Below are 6000 nucleotides of genomic sequence, written 5' to 3' on the forward strand. Positions count from 1 at the left end.
CATTTTTGTAAATGGAAATCAGAAAATAATGTGAAGAAAATTACCTACGGAAGAGGTTATGCTGGCTGGCCAATTTTGAGATTTGGTTTAAATGGTTGTATTATTTTATTTGTGAACTAACGTTTTTAGTCTGAGAAAGTAAGTGCATCATCTTCTTTGTGGCCGAAATAGTTAAATTGTTAATTTGTATTTAGATCTAGTTTTGAATAAAACATTTCTTAAACCTGAATAATTGTTATTGCGATTTGTACGATTGTTACTTTTGTGTTTCCAATAGCAACACTTAACCGGCGTCCGGCCGTTTTTTGCGTTTTCCCGGATTCAAACTGATGACGTAAAGTATTGAAATTTGACACAGGATGAAATAAAAATACATACCAAGTTATAGATTAAATCAAGACGTTTGGGAAAACTTTTTTGGGGTTAGAGCTCCAGTTGAAAATATTGAAGAGAAACTTCTTAGTGGTAAATGTTTATCCACTTTAGTTGGAGATCGCACAGACCAGGATTGTGCCTCAGTAACTGAAGATGTCGGTGACATTGATGACTTGAAATATGATTCGTTAGCAGTAGCATCTACAGTACATTTACCTGGACTGATCAGTTATCAGAAGGAGGATCAATTAAGCCTCCAAAACAACTTGTAAAGGGCATGGAAAAACTTGAACACTTTTTTGGCGTATTCATCAATTCCACTATTAAAATAACCAAAAACTCTCAATTTGGGAAAGCACTTGACAAATTTAAATTAAATCTGCCAGAAGAAAGCTCTCTACCACGAAGCAATATCAAAATGCCTTACTTTTTTATGGGGTATGATGCATTTCCCTTAGGAAAACATTTAATGAAGCCATGTAAAGGAGCACATCTTGATTTACACAAATCTGTATTCAATTACCGATTAAGTCGAGCCAGGCGTGTGATCGAGAATACTTTTGGTATTCTTGTATCAAGATTCCGAATTTTTACTCGTACAATCACCTCAAGCCCTTCTACAGTGGACAGCATTATAAAAGCTACAGTATATCTACATAACTTTATCAAACAGAAAGAATACAGTACGCCAGTGAATCCCACTACCGTCCCGTGTAGATATTTTGTGTCTCCTTGAAGAATTAGACGTTTCAATCCACACATGGTAAATTAACCCGCGTTCGTTGTTTTTTTTTTTCGTGCCAGGACGGTGTTGTAGAGGGTATCTTTGTAGATATTATTTTGTTGCATTCTGTTTCTCTCGAGAAGCACCCAGTTTTTAATTTTAAGCCTTATCCCCAAAGTTTCTCCCGGAAGATGCAATTTTCAGGCCATTAGTTAGTTTCACAAATAAGATGCAATTTTCAGGCCATTAGTTAGTTTCACAAATTAGTAGCCATCGTCTGACTTACGTGCATCCATTTTTGCCACCATTTTCTAGCGGCACTTTAGTTTAGCCCAGCCAGCGATTGTGGCATTCGGGACGGTGGCGTTACTTATGTTGTTAGTTATACTTGTGATGTTCTGTTGAATTAACCTCGGTTTTCAATGTGTCGCTGAGGAAGCACCATTAGGTTTCGGATGAGTCAGAGGTAGAATGTTGTAGGTCGACCCTATGGCAGCTAGGTGACATTCAGGAAGTCGTGGGGTTAGATAGTAAAGTAACGTGGGGTCAACGGTTAGTTAGCGCAGGCGGACCTAGGCCTTGCTCACGCGGCTCTGGGATGTTAACGTGAAGCCACGCGGCGGTTCTAGACCTCGTGGTTTGTCGGTAAACGGTTGGTTGGGGAAGGTGGACCTAGGTCTTGCTCATGCGACCCTGGAATGCTAACGTACAACCCCGAGACGATTCTATCACTCGTTATTTGTCGGTAAACATAGTCCGACGCGCGTTAACACGAGTATCTAGAAACGTCGCTTGATCTCAGACGATTCAGATTATTTTTCTGAGTTCCCTCGCGGCCGAGAGTTTGTAACCACCAGCTCTTAAGCTCCCGATGGTGTACCGTTTAACAATTAAGCATAGGATTGTCATTAATCGAGTTGTAAAAGATGAGTTAATACCTGAGATACGATTTTGAAGAGATAAGATATTTTCATCCTTTGACAGGAATCAAACTGAAGGTATTAGATTTTGTCTCCTTATATGGCGAAACTGCTGATGTGATATGTGATTCTGTTATAAAAATGGTTAGAGAAAATGGAATTGAAGATATAATGGCATTTTGTGCAGATAATGCCAATACCAATTTTGGCGGTGTCGCTCGTAAAGACTTAAATAACGTATTTGCTAAAATGTGTACTCAACGTGACCGCACAATAATTGGTATTGGTTGTGCGGCCCATATAATTATTACATAATGCTATGCAAACAGCGGCAGATCTTCTTCCTATTGATGTGGAATCTATAGTTGTAAAAATGTATTAGCATTTTTTATATTTACATTGTCCGCGTAGAATCTTTAAAACAATTCTGTGAAGAATCTGATGTTCAATATAGACAATTATTAGGTTATAGAAGGACCAGATGGCTTGCGTTAATGCCAGCTGTTGAACGAATTTTAAAAATGTTTGCACCAATGCGTTCCTAATTTTTATCATTAGAGAAATATCCAGAAGTATTGGAAACCTTTTTTAAGACTGATAGTTCTGAGCTATGGTTAAAATTTGTTCATTCACAGGCTAGTATATTTTATAATGCTATGAAACAAATCGAAGGTGAACATACAACAGTATTTGAAACATTCGAACAAATTCGCAGTGTTAGACAAAAAGTTGAAAAAAGAATTAAAGAAAATTACCTGCTGCTACTTTTACGAAGTGATTTAACAAAATTAGTTGTTTCGATTTTCTTGCCTAGGCAGGGAAATGATATTTTCCAGACGATTTAGACGAATGGAAAATCAGTTTTTCTAGACGGAAGCCGAAAAATTTGTTTTTCTTATTTTTTTTATATTTAATATTCATGAATTTGTGTAAATTCATTAAACAATTATTTAAACAAAAGTCATTTATTTGACTTTTTTCATTTTCGGCCTTTTTTTCTTACGATTTCACCCACAGGACAATGTCGATTTTGATTATACAAAAGGGTCTCCAATACCATACAAATCCAGGACCGTACCGCCAGTTAATTATTTCTATTCGTGGTGGACATTCCAACATGGAAGAACTGTTTTCTACAATGGGAGTTCAACCAATCGATATAAAATCATTCCAAAAAATTGAACTAAAATTAGGAAAGGTAAAAAATTATAAGTTCATGTTTATAGAAATACTTCACTGATACGAGTACCTTAGTCATTTTACAAAGGTTTGGAAAGAAATTTTATATGATTCCATGATTGACGCTGGCAAGCCAGAAAAGCCTTTAGCTCTGACTCATGATGACGTAACTAAGGATGGACCTCCATTTATAACAGTAGTTGTGGATGGAGGCTGGTCACATCGAAACTACGGTCATCGATATGCTTCCAATTCAGGTGTAGCTTGTGTTATTGATGTAAAAACAAAGAAACTACTGCATCTCGGTGTTAGAAATAAATACTGTGCCATGTGTATGTATCTTTAAAAAAAACGGGAAAGATGAAGAGCGCGACCACTGTTTTAAGAATTTGACCGGTACTTCCTGTGGAATGGAGTCAGATATGCTTGTACAGGCCTTTAATCAAAGCAAAGCTTTACATGGGCTGGAATATCGGTGCTTTATTTGGGATAGTGATTCAAGTGTCCATAAAAAATTACAAGAGATGGTTTCGTATGGGAGGAAGATTGACAAAATTGAATGCACAAACCTTGTAATAAAAAATTATACTAAGGCTTTAATGAAACTTCGAGGAGTTTCTAGCAATGTTAAAACTATTCTTACACGTCCACTAGTCCGACGTCTGGTTAAAGATGCCAGAGCCGCCATTATACAGGGTATTTCACGAGTGATAATGAGCCCAGAGGAATTAAAATACAACTCACAATACATTTTCAAAAAAAGCGGGATATTTTAATTTCAGTAGCCAGCAACTTTGGCAACACCCTGTAAACACTGTTTGTTTATAAATATACAGCGTTTTCCAGAACTCGCAAATCATGACATATTCCTTAGTCGTAATGGAAGTGAAAAACGGCCAGAAAAATATTCAGGGTGCAATAGCTTCTTAGTTATGAATTTTTCAAATTGACTGATAGTGTTCGAGCAGTTTTCACCTTGACGAAAAAACTGAGTTCTTTCCCTCAGTTACTAAGTAACGTGTAATACGTATGAATCGTACGAACAATAAAAATTACTACTTGAATTATGTCTGTATAAGAAATCAAAGTTGAATTCCGTATTAAATTATGTATTTCCGCTTTTTTATCCTATACAAGAGTGCAATCTTATCTTACACTGTCTATCGTACACTTGTGTTATTTTATCAAAATTTAAAAATAAAAAAAGATTTGCCATTAAGAAATTGGTTCTCACATGCGCCGTTGAGCCGATTTTTATATTTTTTAAATAACAAATTAAAAAGAAACTTTCTGGATGGAATCAAAAATAAAAAAAGTAAAACGTTGCCGCATTTTAAAGTAACATTTTAGGTCAATTGCAGTTTAAAAATTGAAAATCGGTTTTACCGTTTCTTTAAAAAACGCTACTTACTTTTCCGATATCTTTATCTCTCTCGTACACGTCCCGATTAACCTTAAGGTTTGTTTACGGATGCATGCAATATAAATGCATGCGCTGTTAATTCAACAGTTGTTTGTTCAACAATCACTAGCCACACTTCAAATAAAACAATAAGGGGAGTCGATCCTGACATAGATTCATTACCTTCGAGTTCGGGCCATTAACATACAACAGCGAATCTGAGCAGGTAGATGATTTGAGTAATGATAGATCAATTCAACCTGTTGCCAAAAAAAGAAAAATATATCATCAGAAATTTAAACAATAGTGATTTCATAATTGAAAAAGACAATACAAGTTTTTGCAAGGTATGTAAAGTTGTAATTAAGGGAGCAGGATTTCATATCAAAAGACATGCAAATTCTGCTGTACACATGAAAAAAATACAATTCAGCAAAAACCACACCAAAAATTGATTCAACTATAAAGAAAGATCCAAAGGTGTGTCTAGCCGAAAGAAACTCCTTATAGCGACTTTTTTATGTGACAACAATTTACCTTTTGCTCTTGTAAATAATTTAATAGAATTGTTAAAGAAACTTACTCCAAAAGATGAAGTGATACAAAATTTAAAATTGCAAAGAGATAAAATTACCAATTTAGTAACGCAAGTGCTTGGACCCTTTTCAAAAGAACTAATTTTTGAAAAACTTAGGAAGGAAAAATTCTCCTTAATCATTGATGAAACCACCGACAAGAAAGAGTTTGGTAGTTGTGGCCAGATTTTTTGAAGAATCTGATAAAGTTGTGAAAGATCATTTTGTTCATGATGCCACATCTGATGGTTTATTTAACGCAGTGAGGCTGTTATTGAACACGAACAAAATTCCATTTGCCAATGTTATCGGTTTAGGAGCATATACTGCCAGTGTGATGATGGGAGATGTGAAGGGTGTGAAGCAAAGGTTTAGAGAAATATGCCCTCACATTGTAGTAAATGGATGTAGCTGTCGCTCTTTGCACTTATGTGCTTCAAACTCCTGTAAAAAGCTACCTTCAACAGTAGAGCAGCTTTGCAGAGACATTTGCTGGTTGAAAATTTGCCTAAACATAAAAATTTTAAAATATTTATAGACAACTGATTTACGTCATTTGGCCTTATGTGTCATCTCAACTTCGACGCCATAATATTTCTAGAACTTATGATTGAATTTATCAATAACTATTCTTCGGGCATCCTTTCTTTGTTAAGGTGACAATTTTTATTTCTGAATGGTAACTGTTCATTGTTAACTGGAAAAAAATTGTTTGCTAATTATACGTTATTGTGTTGCAGGTGTTACACGTAGAATACCTCTGCTGGCATATAGCCATGTCCGGAAGAGTTACGAGTTAACACCCAAAGCGAAAAGTATGTACAA

Source organism: Tenebrio molitor, chromosome 4 (genome assembly GCF_963966145.1).
Source record: "Tenebrio molitor chromosome 4, icTenMoli1.1, whole genome shotgun sequence".
NCBI lineage: Eukaryota > Metazoa > Arthropoda > Insecta > Coleoptera > Tenebrionidae > Tenebrio > Tenebrio molitor.